The sequence below is a fragment of the Anastrepha ludens genome, chromosome 3 (assembly GCF_028408465.1).
Source record: "Anastrepha ludens isolate Willacy chromosome 3, idAnaLude1.1, whole genome shotgun sequence".
NCBI classification, from domain to species: domain Eukaryota; kingdom Metazoa; phylum Arthropoda; class Insecta; order Diptera; family Tephritidae; genus Anastrepha; species Anastrepha ludens.
Genome location: NC_071499.1, coordinates 133,141,199 through 133,160,313, shown reverse-complemented (window position 1 = coordinate 133,160,313; position 19,115 = coordinate 133,141,199). Strand labels below are relative to the sequence as shown.

At 37.3% G+C, this 19,115-nt stretch overlaps 1 protein-coding gene across 5 annotated transcripts in view; it reads left to right on the top strand.

The window, feature by feature from the left end:
• The window catches only part of LOC128859373 (activating transcription factor 3), a 52,081-nt gene that overhangs the window by 16,743 nt on the left and 16,223 nt on the right, over positions 1-19,115 (top strand). For 2 of the 5 annotated variants that reach the window (XM_054096361.1, XM_054096359.1), the window contains exon 2: positions 4,645-4,791. The exons of the other annotated variants lie outside the window; for them this stretch is intronic. The gene's annotated coding sequence lies outside the window, so the exon portion shown is untranslated. The remainder of the gene's footprint in view (positions 1-4,644; positions 4,792-19,115) is intronic. 5 annotated transcript variants of the gene reach the window in all.

The window sequence follows — 19,115 nt, the reverse complement described above, 5'->3', positions numbered from 1 at the left end:
TCGGTGCGAGCAGAGGAAGATCTGCTGGTGTCATCTGGGGTTAACAGAGGCTGCCCCCAAGACGGTGTGCTGTCTCCGTTGCTCTGGTGCATGGTAATCGATCCTCTACTCACCACCTTAAACGATTCGGGAGTCTACGCACAAGCATATGCGGACGATGTTGCTTGTTTGGTAACAGGCTCATCGCTTACGAACATCTGCAGGAAAGTGCAGAAAACTCTGGATCGGATTGACACTTGGTGCTGTGCGAACGGGCTGTCGGCAAATCCCGCCAAGACTGGTATTGTCCTCTTTACCAGAAGGAGGAAGCTTGATGGACTCGTTCTGCCAAAGCTAAAAGGAGTCACAATCCAGCTATCCAAGGAAATCAAATATCTTGGAGTAATCCTCGATAGCAAGCTCCTATGGAAATCACACGTTGAAACAAAGGCGTCTTTGGGAAAACGTGGGGTCTCTCTCCTAGCAAGGTCCTATGGATCTACACGGCTATGATAAGACCCATTATCACCTATGCATCAGTGGTCTGGATGAGCAGACTCTCCCTAGTGGGAGTCAGGAGGACCTTATCGAGACTACAACGCACTGTGGCCATCTGTTGCACCGGAGCTTTTCCGACTACTTCAGGCCCGGCACTAGATGCTCTGATTGGTTTACCACCACTTGATGCTTTCATCCGAGGAGAGGCCTTGAAGGCCATCTGCAGACTGAAACACAGTGGGAACTGGTACGGCCCTTGTCCGGCATTGGAACACAGAGAAGGCATGGACATCGATCCAACGATTCTCTCCATGCCCCTTGACTCCATGCCATCAAGGGTCGTACTTGAAAAGAGATACAGTGTAGTGCTACCAGAGGCTCAGTTGTGGGGAGACTCAGAAAATGAGCCCGGCAAACACTGTTTTCGCATTTTTACGGATGGCTCCAGGACCGAGCATGGCTCCGGCTCTGGGGTCTACGTGAAATCCAGCGGGACAGAACTGCACTTTGCTCTTGGAATGCATGCATCTGTGTTTCAAGCGGAGGTGTATGCAGTTCAAGAAGCGATGAACTTTGTTGTGGAAAAACGATGGAGAGGCAGATCTATATGTGTCTGCAGCGACAGCCAAGCAGCGCTTATGGCCTTAGACAGCCCTCAAACCACATCAGGGGTAGTGAAGTCCTGTAAATCCAGGCTGAACTATGTCGGCAGACATAATAGCCTGATGCTAACATGGGTCCCGGGACACGTGGGTATCGCGGGTAACGAGACCTCTGACTCCTTAGCTAAGATGGGCTCTGAGGCCAACTTCTTTGGCCCAGAGCCCGCTTTGCCACTCCCCTCTGCGGCCATCACGGCCACGGTTAGCAAATGGGTAACTACTACCCACAAGCGAGCTTGGCAGGCTGAGAGAGGCTGCAGATGGACAAAACTGATGTTACCTGTCATGTCCGATCGACTGCCGCAAACCCTTCTGTCATTAAGCAGAGGGGAGTGCAGACGGCTGGTAGGACTGATGACGGGCCACTTTCTGTGGGCAAAGCACATGGAAAGGTTGGGCATCTCAGACAGTGTACTCTGCCCAGCTTGTGAAGAGGAGGATGAGACGGCGGACCACTTCCTGAGTGTCTGCCCCGCCTTCGCTCGAATCAGGTTTGAGGTCTTTGGCACTGATGTGTTAAGAAGCGACCATCTTGGCTCCTTGGCACCACAAGATCTACTCAGATTTCTTCGGAGATCGGGTAGATTTAAAGAAAATTAATAGGGAATCCAAGTGTAGTACAATGGACTCAATTAATGTCTGAGTGCTGCACTTGCTAGTTGTCCCGACAAAAAAAAAAAAATTTGTGCAACGCACCTGCGCTCTCAGAGTGGCTTCGTCATACAGAACAGTGTTAGTTATCAGCGGAACCATCCCTATAGATATTCTAGCATAAGAGCGCAAACGGAGATGAGAGGCAAAAAACACAGGAATCCCAGTACCACGTTTCTCCGATATTAGAGTTCAAACGCTCACACTTTGGCAGGCAAGATGGAACTCTGAACGGTATGGTAGATGGACAGCGATTTTAATACCCGATCTAAAAAAGTGAACATCCCGAACATTTTTTGCCAATTTGCAGTTACGCAAAATTTTTATGGCTCGTTGATCTTCCATTGAAACTGGATTTACCTTTGGCACTGAAATTCCAATGTTTTCGTTCAACATGAAAGACTTTACGAGTTCATGCAGGTTGTTATCGCTCTCACAGTCGCATTTGTGTAAGTTTATTCCGTTACCTTTACTCTGATTATTACCGCCACTAAAAATTGTCCACCCTAATCTGGTTTTCGCCCCTACGGGATCTTGCCATACACCTTCGCGTACCTTCTGTGCCATTATCAAATTGGGGTTATTTACACCAATAATTAGCTTAGGAACTATGTCGATAAAGTTTGGCAAGGGAATGACTTTTAAATGTGCATATTTTATTTTCTATTGGTCAGCAATCAATGTTGATGATGACATATTTAAGCTACTAACCGTATAAACACCTCGGAGTAGATATATTTTCGCACCTTGAATATTACCTGAAATTCGTAAATCGAGTCGTTGCGAACCAGCTTCATATCGGTTTATATCTCCAGTCCAGTGAATGCATAGAGGATCGTGAACGCCAGCCTCACCCAATTCATCTGCAAGTGTTTGATCTATAAGTGTCAGTGTATATCCATCATCCATAAACGCGTATATGGATATTGTTTTATTTCTTCGGTGGCGAGAGTGTGTTCCCAAACACTGGCGGCATAGATTTTTCCTCTTAACAAAGCCCCATCTCATCATTCATAGTGAGTGTTTTAAACCGGTCACACTGAGGAACCTTATGCGGGTTATTACACACTGCGCATCTGGGCATGGATTTGGTTTATTCGTATTGTTTTAAAACGGCATCAGATTTATGCGTATGCAAATGAGCTTCACGCTTGTTACGTTTTTCTCAGAGTGATGCCGGATTCGTAACACGGCAAGCTGCTTCAGCCAATGTGGACAACCAGGTAGAAAAATCTTCCAAGCAAGGGTTATTCATGCCAGTTGAATAAATTTCCCAGTTTTGACTCCTGAGAGAGCTTCCAATGAATTCTGCAATAGTAATGGGCTGTTGAGGTAACCGCTTACTTTGCTTGCATGAATTATTGCTACTATATTCTTGATAGCAAATGCAAATGAGTAGATCAAGTTTACCCTTAGGCGATGGTAATTGACGCGCCCTATCAATAAGTACTCTAAGTATTTGCTCAGGGCGTCGAAAATACATTCTGAGCGTATTTATAATATCAGGTACCATCTCCCGTAATACCAGTAAATTGCGCACGACCTCCCTAGCCTTACCACGTAGACATTTTTGAAGGCGAACTAAATTCTCATGATGAGAGTAACCAGCCATTTGCGTGCTCTGTTCATATGCACTAACAAAAATATGCCACTATTGGGGGTCACCGCTAAATACCGGCAAGTCTTTTGGCACACATTGCCACGCTGCAAACTGCAAAGTCGGCTGATTGAGTTGTGAATACCTGATTGGGCGAACGTGCTGTACTTGTTGGTGCTGTGAACGTTGTAAATATGTTTGGTGAATTACCGTTGCAGTCTGCATGTAGCGCCTGACTACGCTATGCCGCAGTCCACGTCGACGGCTGACGTGGTGACTGCATAACTGTATGTACCGGTACCTCACGCGCTTGACATAAGTATGTTAGTTCTGTTATTTTGTACAGGCTGCAGTGGAGTAGGAGAAAATGCTTTGTTACCGCTCACATTAGTTCCACACATTTTGGTGGAGCCAATAACACATGGGCCTTCGTTGACAATATCTATTTCCTCGTCCGCATCTTCTGCGTTTAAAATGCGAAATTTTTCCCGCAAATACCCTTCTCTTAAACGCATGGTCTCTTCTAGTTGCTGTAAACGGAGCTGTTTTTTCTGCTATGGATTAACGTGTGGTGCGCTGAGAATGCCACCGTCGCCATCAAGATTTATTTGTAAATTTTGATCTGCAGGCGGTGCAGGATTAGTGAGGTTATACTCACAATCATTTTACACTACAACTTCTTCAGCCATTGTGTTTAGTGTTGCTGGAGCACCGTTTAGTTGCGCCATCATTTAATAAGGTTTTTAAAAGATTTTGTTGCAAAAAATAAAAGGATTCTAATTTTCAATAGCTTCTTTGATTGAAGCTTTAAAAAACCGGTAAAGGTATTTATTTTATTATTTTAGTTTTTACATATTTTTACAATTCATAATTTAATTATATTTCAGTTTTTATTTACCTTAGTTTCCACTCTTTTTTTTTATTTCTTTCAATTTGGTCTTATATGTGTCCGCGAGCACCGATAAATATGAAATGAACGAAATAAAAGAGTAAAGCTAAGTTATAATGACAAGTGATAATTTCGCGCAGAGTTGCTCTATTTCGTAAATTTTTAAGGGTTGCTTAAGTTGGCAACAGTCGCATTAAACTTTAATTGTTTTATGTCCAACAATGTTATGTTATACTTATCTTTATGTTCTGCGTTAAGCTTCAAAATGTTATTTGCGATACTTTTTCTATGTGGTCGGAAAAATTATTGTTCTTAAAAATATTCCTATAAATAATTGAAAGTAACTACGTAATTTCATTTCTTCTTAGGATGTGATTGAGCACTTCGCTTATTGCCGCACCGCTGTAGCGACTTCTACCTGATGAAATGTAAATGTGTATGCTAACATTTAAGTTTAATTTCCAGATTAATCTTGGTTTCACTCAATCATTCTGCATATTTCAAATGAATTTAAGGTATGTTCAAATATGATTGAAAATACCATTATTATGTATTTAAACTAATTGTTACTCGTAGATACATGTGTATGTGTCTTAGCATGAGCTCATCCAGATACATATAAGCAGTATGGAAATTCCAGTTCTTCTCTTCTAATACCTACCACTTTCGCTATTATTCATAACATCTGTTCCCGTAACTAACATAAGCGGCTACGATAAACGGAATTTAAATTTGTGCAGTAAATATTTGCTTAATTGAAATTTAATAAATAGAACATGCGATAATCATTACAGCAATTATTTATTTGGTAAAGTAAAGTTGGGTAAATATATTTAGTTATTGAAAAATATTATAGTAATAAAAAAATAAATAATAGTCTTGTTTATTTTCCCAAAGAGCATGCTCCATAGAACATTTTTTCTTTCCAACACTATGCATCACATAACATACGCTTTTACTCAGTTCACTCAACTAGAGTATACGAGTGTCCAAAAACTTTAGTTGTTGCATAACATTTAATTCGCAATCCTAGCAAGTAGTTTTGTGTCCCTTAGAGCAAGATAATGTGCTTTATGTGTGGAAGTACTAGAGCAAAACTGCAAAAGTAACTCTAAATATGATATTGCTACATTGAAAAAGGTGTGTGAAACTTTTTCAAAGTTCTCCTGCCAGTAACTGCAAAATAAAAATATTTCTAAAGCATCATTGCGTCGCATGGTTCTACTCGAATTGAGAGAATGGGTCAATTAATCATTAAATGAGCTGCGGTTGCATTGCGAAAATTACTAAACACTGAAAACAGTAACACATAAAATGGCACTATATTACGTTTTGATTACATTTCTACTGATATTCTAATATAATTTTGGAAACACTTTTTAAGATTCATGCCCAGGAAAATCGCTTGCGACCTTGATGTTGCCCTTGCTAATTTTGCGCGGAGTGTGGTGCCAAGGTCGTTGTGATTCAATGTGTTAAAAGCCATCAAAAGCTGCTGAAATTGCTTTACATTTTTGTTTTTATTTTTTCCGTAATTAACAAGTCACGCATGAGTGCGAATTTGTTTATACTAAAAACTTTTTCGTGTTAGTTTTCACAGCTTTATGTTCAAGTGCTGGTAAAAGACGACTAGGGTTGATCCCACAATATCGACGATGACCTGTAACTTCGACGTTTTGTTTTTTAAAACGCGAATCAGACAGATCAAAGCCAGTTTTATGAATATGTATATATATGAAGTTATATGAATATGTATATATATCGGGCGATTTTTTAGCTATTATCTTTACAAACATTTGGCTTAAACAGCTGACGCACGTTTCGTGTTTTGTTTCACTGTCAAACATCTTCAGTGTGGTCTATAATTTAACCATGAATCGTCTTACAAACGAACAACGCTTGCAAATCATTGAATTTTATTATAAAAATGCGTGTTCTGTTAAGAAAGTTTAAGATCCATTTTTTTATCGAAAAATTGTGTTGAGCGACGAAGCTCATTTTTGGATCAATGGGTACGTAAATAAGCAGAATTGTCGATTTTGGAGTGAAGATCAGCCAGAAGAATTGCAAGAGCTGGAGGTATCATTGGACCGTACTGCTTCAAAGATGCTGCGAATCGTAACGTAACTGTGAATGGTGAGCGCTACCGTGAAATGAAACCTACTTTTTTTTGCCCAAAATGCAATAGCTTGACTTGCATGACATGTGGTTTCAGCAAGACGGTGCCACATGCCACACAGCACGCGGAACAATGGGCTTGTTGAGAGTTCGGTGAACATTTTATTTCACGTTCGGGACCTGTCAATTGGCCACCCAGGCCGTGCAATATAACGCCTTTAGATTATTTTTTGTGGGGATATGTTAAAGCTCATGTCTATTCAGACAAACCTGCTTCAATTAACGCATTGGAAGACAACATTAAAGCATTTATATGTGAGATACCGGCCGAAACATTGAAAAGAGTATACCAAAATTGCACTAAGATTTAAATAAAAATTGCATGCATTTTTCTGAATTTTACGTGTGTTTTTTTGAAAAACTTTCCTATAGCTCTTAAAAAACCACGTGATATTTGGTAATATTTTATATATAAATACTTATATTATATGGGACCCAAAAAGTATTATATGAATTTTTCAACGATTCGTTTGGTTATTAATTAGTGCTTGGAAAATATACATATGCACATGTAATTGGCACGTACATCCTTTGTTGGGTATTTGGCCGAAATCCTCCTACAATTTTTGGTGTTCGTCTTGATATATTTCTATAAATAGAGGGCCCTACAATTTTTCGCCGCCTCCGAACGGCTGATTATATCTTCATGAGAAGCTTGTTAATAGCATGCACTCGGACTTTGCCATTGCCTAACGAAAGGTAGAAAGAAAACTTTTTATCATATAGTGTTTCATACCCCTAGTGGTTTTCGAACCCGCGCCCAACCGAATAATTGTTACGCACAAGACCATTCAGTTACGGCATCACTTTGGCTATTTGGAAAATACTGCTTTCTTTCTACTACATATTATGTGCAAAGATGTATATAAATATATTTTTTATTATAGCTTCTATGCCGTAGTTAGACCAATTCCTACTCCACGATTAGCACTATTGTTTTCAACGCGAATCCATCTAGTGAAAATTGTAAATTTTTTGATAAAGTCCAAATTTCCTAAAAGCGCATCAGTTTGCAATCACTGGTTTTCTACACTGGGTACGTTTTATATTTAATGAAGGCATTGAAATATTTTATGCGGCACAATTTAAATGTGATAACAATAAATCACTGACACAACATTGGTTTGTCTACATGAATTATTTTTAATGCGTTAATTCTATTTCGTTCTTACAATTTATTATTCAGAGGCAGTGCGTGACAAGTTGTTGCTTTCAAGAAAAGTTGTGATGATATTTTTAGGAGTTTACATATGTATGTATTTAAAAAAAATTCTATCTAAAATGATCTCAATAGGTTCCCATTAGTTAACTTTTTCATTCCCCCATTTCTTAACAAATTTCTGTTCATCTTTCCCCTACGTTTTCGTAAACATATATCAGCTGACTAGTGCAGACATTCAGATGGGCAGCTACCATGAAAACCGACAAACTTCAGCTAAATGCATTGGATTGCAAGCGTACGTGTGCCCCCAACAGGTGGTGATGAAAGACAAAACAACAACCGTATAAATAAGACATGAGTATTATTTTCTATGCATGTAAACATTGTCAACCGAGTTCGTATAGGGGTACATTATTATTACTATATATGTAAATGCTATTAAGCGACTATATACATATGTGTCTCTATTTCTTGTTTCGCGAGTAAGTAGAAACAAGGGCAACAACAATGGCAATGACAACAGTGTCGTCGGTTTACATGTATGCAGGTGCGGTGTGGGTGGTGCTTATCCGGAGTGAGCAGAGCGAATTATGCGTGGGTACAGAGAAACACTCACTTCTATGAACTGCAGAGAATAAACACATAGAAAAACAGTTTACAAAAATAGTGTATGCAAGTTGCAGTCGTCGCCAGCGTTGCCCACGCTACATACAAGTCATTCATTCATTGATTGCGGTAGGCGCACTCAAGCACCAATTCATTCACTTCTTCAGTCGGTGTATCAATTTGCCAATCACATAAATGCAGTTTAAATCGACTCTTGCGTCAATTACACGTGGGTGGGTGACCATTTCCGGACCAGCACTGCCATTATTACTTTTCGTTGAATGAATTTTCAACAATCGAATGTGTGTGCTTTGCCAAAAAACTAGAGATAAGCGCAGAGAATATACACTGTACAATAAAGCCGAAGGAAGTTTTTAAAGTTGCAATATGCAGTTGTTCGTAGAGGTAAACTTTTTTGTTGTGTACGTTAGTTTGCACAATATATGGAAATTTTGGCAGGCACTAGTATATAATACGAGAAGCTTGCACACATACACACATACCCAAATAAACATAGTTATTAGGTGTTATTATATAAGGCGAAACTGCAATAACAAGAAAAGTAGTAGCCTAGACTGCCACAATGTAACTTAGCTGATGAATGACAAGCAAAAGGAAAAATAAGCAAATGCTGGTGGTCTAAGTGGAACAGCTATTTAATTAGATATGGTGGGTGCACTCGCATACACGGAAATCCGGTGAGAATCGAGCCTATCCAAGTCCCTGTACTCTATTACGCTTTTCGGCTTTGGCCCTCTCAAACTCTCAGCCCGAAACATTAAATAAGCCGGCTCTGACCACACCCAAATCCAGCAACATACATATACATATGTATGCGTATATGGTTACACTCACGCATAGTCTACAAAAGATTCCAAATGAAGTAGGGCACAAGAGGAACGGGGCGACTAATGGGCGTCTAATTAATGTAACGCAAATTGTGGCGCAGCGTTTTATTACGTTTTTCCAACGTTTGCCCGCTGCTTTCCAACATAGTAGCTCATGCGTCTGCGTGTATGCCGGGCGTCAATTTTAATATGCGTAAATTCGTGGGCTAATTATCACTACTTATGCATATGTACATACATACATACTATACATGCATAAAGTTGAATGTAATACCAGCTGTCGTAGCTTTGAAGTCCGTCTAATGCCTATCGCCCGGCGGGTGTGCAATCCATAATTTCTAATACTGTCTTTTCACACATTTTTTTTTGTAAATAAAGCTTTTGCACTGAAATAGTGCGTTTTTAAGTCATAACTATACCTGTGGTATTTTAATTCTGCTGCACTTGTTTTAATATACTTTACTGCAATTTCTATACACTAGTCTACTTGCATATATTGCTGAGAGCAACATAACTACTTTGCATTGTTGTTATTCCCGCCGCTTCGCAATTGTTTTCCGTTGCTATGCTGTGACTTCTATTTCTGTTTTTTGTTTGCTTGTTTATTGCGGTTTTAAACTGTCGATTTTAATTTGTATTTTAATTCGAATCCCGTATTAGAATAATTGAAAAACAAGCAAGCATTGATAGAACAACACAGCCCTGTCAGAGTGGGTTATGAAAAGCTCCAAAGCTTTGCACATCGCAACACTGAAATTAAGTTTGGATTACAGTTGCTTTGGGCATTGATATTTGAATTTAATACAATGCGTGTTAAATCTGATTTACTATTGTATATATTTATGCATATACATATGTAAATCGTATTCGAATATTTGATTGCTTAACATATTTAAATATATGTATGTCAAATAGTCTGGGGTTAAAATCTCGCTTCCAAAAATACAACTTTATTTCTTCTCTTTCCCAAGTGGAACATATCTTTCCGTTAGTTGGGAGTTTTTTCTCTTTTCTAAATGTTATTAGGGTTGTATTCAAAAATAAAATATCTTAAAAGTATTATTTATTATTAAAGCTTTACTTTTTCAAAGAATGTATATGTGCCGTACAGGTCAAATGTAAACGACGAATAAATAAGCAAAGCATCGACAATCACTATATAATCATTATACATTGCAGAGAAAAAGTAATTACCTAATTTTTTCTCACCAGGTAAGACATAGCCTAAATGTCGTACAAATGAAATAAATATTTTTTTTATTTGATATATTGATGGGTATAGAAAATTATTTTGTTGTAAGTATAAAATTTTTTTTTAACTATATGGTATATAACATTGATGCGAATGGACTTAACGTAAGCAAAGCAATTAACACTTTGCATCGAAAATGGAATGAAAAAAACTAGTTTCATTTCAAATTCACACACCAGTTAAGGACTAGTCGATTTCTAACCAAGCTAGCTGCAAGCAGTGATCACAAGTTTGTTCGCTAATTTTTTTAATTTGTTTTTTGTTTTTATGACGTTGCCTGTCGCCTTCAAAAATGGTATCGAACAATAATGGACAGTCGTGGGTCGAATATGTGAATGCTATATCTGCCACTTGCATTCCATAAATGAATCTATTTCTTTATGGCTATTCTAATGTTTCTATGTAAGTTTAGAGCTTATCCACCTCTTCATTTCCTATTGTACAAAGAGCGAAAGACTGGAATGGAGCCACAAAATTTACATATTGCTTTATGCAAATATGGCGGATTGTAAGTAATGTTTTACGCGAGACGCAACCAACATATTAGGCACACACCACCAGTTTATGTCAATATATGCCCTACCTTGCCGAACTGTTTCCGAACCATCAAAATCAACTGTTTGCTTTGATTGAATAAACAAAGCCCCGACTTAAAGAAAAATATTTTCTTATTTGTTATGGCTCGGCATAGTCTAATTTATATTATTCTGAAATTTTCCTGTGTAGATTAGCTTCCTGAAGCAAGTTATATCTTCTTAAGATTTGCATTAATTTAAAAAAATTCTGATTAGTTTGGCATTCGGTTAGTTAAAAACTTTGCTTATTAATATTCTATCATCTTTCGTAATTGTTAATTAAATACCCTAAAACACAAGTATATATAAGTATATTTATATATAGAAAAATCCAATTCGAAATTAATTAAAAAGGAATACATACGAGTATATACGAATGGAAGGTTGATTAATATTTAGCAAGACAAACGCTGTTAACTATTTGCTATCATAGTAAACAACAATTTGAATAAAGTAAATATACGTATGTAGTTAGGTAGTTAGATATACAGAATAAGAAATATAGAAATAAAACAAAACAATAAGGACTTTTAATTTTGCCAGTTTTGTTAGGTCGCCCGAACATTAAAAAACAAAGCCCAATGATTCACAAATATTAACTTGTAAATACGAATACAAGTATAAATGAGTTACAAATGCTTGCCGTGTTTTTGTTTGCCTGAAATAAATTAGCTGTATTTATGCGGAGAACGAAGGTGCAAAGCGGTAGCAAAGTTTGCTTAACAACATACCGAATTTTAGCCATTGTGTAGTATTAAAGCTAAATAAATTGTAATTATTAATATTTGGCGTTAATTCATTGTAGCGCTAATTGATGCGGCCTATTGTGCTGTGCATACCAATTACGGTTGCCTCACTCACACACATATGTACAATCCCACATACGCTCACATTCGACGTTTGATCACTCTAATACCAGCAAAATCGGGTAAATTGTGATGTTGGGATATTAAAGAAAAAAACATACAAAGGCACTGACGCAAAGTGTGAAAAAGTCGTATAAAGAACGTTGAGCGTGAATATGAAACGCATTGGCACGGTTTTCTCACATTTCGGTTTGATAAAAAACTCAATCGCTACTAAGGTGCACACAAACAACTAACTGAATGAACTTTGTCCGACATTCTATGGCTAGAATCAACTGAAATTCCTTGGCATCACACAAATGTAATACATTACTAACCCCAACAACACTTTCAGTGACCACATAACAATCAAATGTAAGCTCTCTAAGTGTAATACAAACGTCAGTCAATAGTTAAACAAAATGTATTACCATTTAATAGAGAAGAAAAAGCCAAACGAAATTTCATTCATTTCATTAAAAGAAATGGGCAACGGCGAGTCGGAGAGTCCGCGAGTGAGTAAATAATGTTGTATTTATCTTTTATTTGCAGCTCCTACTCATTCACCATAATTTGAATGAATTAAATTCCTAAAGCGCCACACTTAAGCACTGAGGCACGATCTACAATTGCTAACGTAATTGAAACAACCGACTGACACAAACCAAAAACCAACCAATAATGAAAGAAAAATATTCAAGTGAGAATATATCTAAACGATAGATAGCAATTGCAACGACAACACTTAAAGAAATGCAAAACATTGCCATTGCCAATTTTACGAATACCAAAAGCAAGTCAACTGTCAGTGGGACAACAGCTCGACATTGATTATAACAAAAAACTCGATAGGTTTAAAAATGAATGAAGCAGTTACACTCACTTCTGGCACACATTCAGAAAGGTCGATGATGGGTCAAATTCTGTCTTAATTGATGCATCTCGAAGCGCTACAATGAGAAAAAGTCAATAGCAGATACTGAGTTGGTCAAACGAAGATAGTGTGTTCGTTGTGATGTTTCAATTAAATAGTGTTGTGGAGCCCAATGAATTCTATCCACGATAAGCATGAGAATTTATATAGTTGGTAAACAAGTAATGCTACAAGAAATATGCCCAATACGCATTCACTCAGTTACAAAAACATGTATTGTAGTAGCAATTCTACACACTTTCTCAGTTTATGACCGAGTTTTCCCTGTAGTGGTTCGTCTTAAAAGTTTATAAATGCCACACGCGTTATAAAGCTTTTACGAACATGAAGCTTTCTGGATAAATATACATTGCTAAAAGCAAACACACATAAACTACACTAATACTCAACTACACAAGTTGGGCTTCAATCGAGGTTATGGTTGACACTATGCCGCTTGCAAGGCCACTCCACATTTTCGTAGGAGGTTTTATTAAAAGAAATAAGACTCCGTTTACAATTAGTCGACGAATCAAACTAATTTGCAATAAAATTAGTTTCAACGTTCTGCACACTAACAGAGGAAGTTTGTAGGGCGTGTAAGCGGCATGAACTTCTAAATAACCCACTTAAATGAAAAGAAAAGCTATGACTCAAATATGCATGTTTACATACATATGTACAAATATACCACAAGTTGATTTTATGGCTCAAATATAACAACACATTAAAAGAATTCAAAATGAAATTGAAAAGTAAAAATAAAAATAAGAAATGCACTCAACAACTATAACAAAGTTGCTCATTGTTTCTAGTTGTTTTCATTTTTGTAAGTGTTGTTTTTGCAATTGCTCATAGTCGCAATACGGTGTACATGGTGGCGGTGTTGCTTTGAGCGTTACGGTGCAGCTGAATTTAAATTTTACTAGCATTTCGTCTAATTACGCTCATGCATATGTGTTTTTCCCATGTGCACACATAAACACACATGTGCTCGTACAGAGAGAAAACACATCATGCATACGGAGGTGGGGAGCACTCAAATGTTTATTACGATATTTGTACAAATGCGAGTGGGAAAAACTAATGTAAAAGAACTGAGGCGGGGTGACGAGATGCAGAAAATTATAGTTAATTCAATGTCAAAGGATGCATGAAAGCTCTATGAATTTTATGGCCGGCAAATACAATGGAGCAACAGCAGTAGCTGTAACAGCGTGCAGCTCGCTAAAAACGCAGCGGCGACATGAGCAATGGCATTGGCGGAAGCGTCGTGGCTGCCGCAGCTGTTGTTGCGCAACGCTGCAGCGGTGCACTGCTATACTGGCGTACGTAGCGTGTGATGCGTCAATGCAACAATGTCATCAGTAAACGTGTCTCATGCCGCTTTGCGCTGATGGCAAAGGTGATGGCGGTCATAAAAAAAAGAAACCATAAATGTAATCATAAATCTCACAAAATGTTCTGGCTATAGACGAAGGTAAATGGGAGAAGCTTGGGGAGGACCCTTAAACGCCGTAGCAATTAATAGTAACGACTAGAAACTCGTGCCACACGATCGAAAATCAACTACTTTCTAGCTTTAATATACCCGTAAAAATATACAAAAGACAATTGTTGGTTCTAAGTAATTTAACTGCATCAAATAATTTTCCAGCCACAGTTTTTGCATTTTCTAATTATAATACATACATATATATACATATCAGTTATGATGGACTCAAATATGGACAGTTAAAGGATGTAACATTTAAATAGAGGGACGATTATAAAGCCGAAAAACCATTCTCTCCCGTTTTATTCATCATTCAGCCCTGTTGTCAGGGCGTATACATAACAATAAGCAGTGGCGTGCGGGCGAAAAATTCGACCCCCTACTCACTCGATATATATATAGTTATACATAGGTATAATTGGCGCGTACACCCTTTTTGGGTGTTTGGCCGAGCTCCTCCGCCTATTTGTTGTGTGCGCCTTGACGTTGTTCCACAAATGGAGGGACCTACAGTTTCAAGCCGACTCCGAACGGCAGATATTTTTATGAGGAGCTTTTTCGTGGCAGAAATACACTCGAAGGTTTGCCATTGCCTGCCAAGGGGCGACCGCTATTAGAAAAATATTTTTCTTAATTTTGGTGTTTCACCGAGATTCGAACCAACGTTCTCTCTGTGAATTCCGAATGTTAATCACGCACCAACCCATTCGGCTACGACGGCCGCTCACTCGATTACTTTCATGTAAACAAAGTCAATCAAAATTAATTATTATCACACAATTCATGATAAAAGAACTAAAAAGCATGCGAAACCTAGAAACACGTCTAATAAAAAGCTGTAATTGACAACCGAAAATATCATAGAAGCAGAAATGGCGTATGCAAATCAACTGCTTATACATATTATACATACATATGTATTCATATAAAAAAAAATCCGTACTATTTTACGTATAAAATACATCATACTTATCATATCACTTGCGCATCCATGTTTTCCAACCTGTTATAAAAAAAGTTAATATATTCATTATTTGTACTAGCTGCTACATAGAGTTTGCAAAACTTTTTTCGATTTTTTCTCGAGCCGCGTTTACAAAACTTTTTTCGATTTCGAATTCCAATTAACTCATGAACAACGCGTAAAGTTCGAATTCTCCACATTTTCTTGTTCCGTCTTTTATGGTATTATTATTTGTATTACTTTACCATTTTCCTTTTTCTGCATGTCCTTATTTGAGCGGCTTCCATTGCGTAGACGCGTGCGTTTGTGTAGCATACAACTTGACACTCGGGCGGCAATGAGAAGGGTACTCGAGACTTTGAGGCGCTGTTGGCATGGACTCGAAACTAACCGCACATACAAATGAATATACGCAGTGTCTGTATAAAAACACCCACCCCACATATTATGAATTCATTATAGGAAACTAATACTTAAGTACTTACCTCTAAAGAGGATTGAAAAAATATGAGAAGCAATATCAAATGAAAGAGAAGAAATACGAAGCAGAAGTAGGCATGTAAAAATGCTATAAATTAAATAAAACTCGTTTTACTAAGAGATTTATTTATGTTGTAACTTTCTTAAAAACATTATCACCCCCCAAGAATTAGAGCCATGCGTTACACTACGTTGTATATCAGAATTAACACATTAACCTTTATTTGCTAAACACTTTATTTTAGTATCGTAGTTTATTCCGAAGACATTTTCTAACTAGTTAATCTACCACAACGCTCGTTCTCGTATAGTACAGTAAGATTGATTCAATTAATCTTAAATTATACTCATCTCAAATTACACCAGCGGGGTCCTATAATATATACAAAACTGCGTCTTAGTGGCAAGGATATTCGCCTTGTTTAGTTGTTTTCAATGTATGAAGCCATACAAAGCTTATTTGAAGCCAAAAATATCCGCGATATTTCATATCGCTCAGAATATATCACAAACAAAATTTCGACGCTAAATAAATGGATTAAACTAAACCATAAAACCTGGAATACACCAGACACAAGTATTATATATGCGTCGATTTACGCATATGTATTTATTTACGTAAATGAGAGTGCTTCAGTTTTCTTAGCTTATGTATGAAAATATCTACATATATACGAGTATGTACACTGCATTAAGGGTTATGTACTTCCCCGTATATCTTTGCGTTTAGTGTGTCAAGGCCAACAGAGAAAACGAGTGATACTTACTTTTATATATGTAAGTAAATACAGTGGTACGCATGTGGTAGGAATGTATTCATTTCGAATGCGTAAATAAACGACAGCTGGTACATGGCTTCAGCACATAACCGTGCAATATCCGAATTTGTCAGCCACGCTGGCAATATACATACATATTTTAAGGAGCCATTCAAAGAGCAAATGACACGCAACCTGGGCATTATTCATGTCTATTGTATAGGCCAAAAATGATAATGAGTCGGGCTCTTCAAACGATTACTATCTAATCCAAACTATTTCTTAAAGGAGTGCCAAAAGCTCGACCTGCAGTTTTTTGTCATACAGGACAATATAAGTCTCTTTTTATGAATTACCTATTTAAAAAAAAAAATTTACAAAAAACATACCTATATATTTTGAATAGGCTAGCCTCATGCATCTGATGTTATTTTCCTTCCACGCATCACTGTCGCATTTAGGTTACGTGCAGTATGTCTATATGTATATATATGTATTTATGGTATGCCTACATTTTATTATATTAAATAGGTATATAATTTCATGTATGTCATATAGAATATCGTACGAATTAAGCATTTTTTGTATTTTGAAGATTGGTTTCTCCCCGCTATCGGGCCCCATATAGTTTGTAGTTAGGGTATACGTACATATATTAACCATTAAAATAAGAGAAAATATTTTGTAAACCTGGCTGCAGAAATAGGAGAAGAGAGAGAAACTCTAAACACTCTCTTCAACGGATTCTCTCGAATTTCGGTAAAATTTTGTAGCTTAGCGCTTGAATAAAGAACTCGGTCAGACTGAAAACCCGCAGTTTTGTTAGTGATCTTATCAGTAAATTATATTATAAACGGTAATCTTGCTAATGCTCAGGCGTCGAAAATGGAGAAGTAGAAAAATTATTGTGACCGTTCGACACTTTACTGATATGAACTTTTTGCATTTTAGAGAAAAAAAGATTTATCATTTTTGGCATGTAATTTGTGTGGGTATGCATTGAGACATTTGGCGTAACAGCCTGAAGCTATGATAAGGTACCAACTATGCATGTATTTATGTAGCTACGACAAATCCCTACTGAACCGCACCATCAGGAACAATACATTCACAGCATTTAATCCAATCACGCCAATGAACTCACTTATAGTACATGCACGTCAGAATTTGCAAGTGTTTAAGCGCAGAGCTATGTACTTGAGTATTTTCATTTACTTTTCTTTTTGCCGTGCTTCTAGTGCGGTATAAATGCGCATTGCTGTGCGCATAGGTATGTTGCCTCAATAACTTTTCCTGCAAACATGTCCAATGACGCCACACTTCGTGGTCAGTTCGCATGAATTCTGTTCTAACTACGTTTGTATTTGAATATGGGAATACCAATGCAAATTGGTGAGCATATGTACAAGTACATAAGCTTGCACATAAGCACATATGTAGATATTTACTTTCGTATGCAAACAAATACAAGACACTATGTATACATACATAACTCCAGAAAATGAACAAAGCGCCAACTAGCTAAGCACTAAAATACCTATCCACAGGACGTTTTTGGCAATTGAGTGTGAACCATCGATGTCCAAACTGGGTGGCGAGCTCGAAAAATCTGCCTTATGGGCGCAGAAATGTATGGACTTTAGCCACAGTGCATAAGTAACATGAAATATAAAGCATACAAGTACGTATACACCGGAAACTCGAAAATAAACCCCATACGCGCACACGCTCGTTTATGTACATATATGAACATTATAATGTCATTAAGGAAATGGAACTAACTTTTCCGCTTAAAGCAATAAAAAAGTTTACGGAATCGAGAACAAATTTAAAGTCAACATTTATTTATTAAACTGCCTACTATTTCTATTTGCAAAATAAATGTACAAGCCAACAATAATACTTGCTCGCATATTTCGGCAGTACTGATGTATGTTTGTATATTTTTTATATTTCTCATACATACGAGTACATTTTGTACAAGCGTTTTTAATAAAATTTAGGTATTTGTATCAGCTGTTTAAAAGCCAAATAGCTACATTCAATATCGATTCGATGAAATACTACCCAGCTCCATTTTGAAGTCTCTGCTTCCTCCTTGATGAAATTCTAAACTACTTTAATATTTTAAAAATGGTTAGGACAGACGAGCTCATGTCTATTTATTACAAAAAAACAAAATAAGCGCAGAATAAGATAAGTTCGATCGATTTCATTGACGACAGCGCAACAATCGTTAAAAGTACACCAACAGCGTTTAATTAGAAAATTGCAGAGTTGCTTTTAATTAGCAATGACATTGTGATGCAATGGAGACACCAGTGGAACAGCAGGGAATCGATTGGTTTTTATATGAATGGGTGGGGTAGAACATTAAATCTTAAGGATGGAATTTACTATATTCCTGTTCCTCGCAGATTTTCATTACGTACGGGTAATACTTATACAGAGGCAGACTAGAAGCATACAAAATATCTTACAAAAATTGCTATATTTAAAGCGAGTTTTGAACTTTTCCGCCCTTTTCCGGCATTTCAGAACCATAGAAAGTATACTTTAAAAAATGAGGAAATCTTCCGTAACTTTTCTATATATTGTAAAATATTAAAACATAATAGGAATTCATATAGTTCTTAAGTAGCTCCACATGGTTTCTTAGATTTTTAATTCTTCCGAGCTCTAACTTTAGCCAATGGGCCAGATCAAAACATAAGTGTAAACTGCAAATTATGGAGTTTTTTCTATGGAAATTTTGTAGATAAG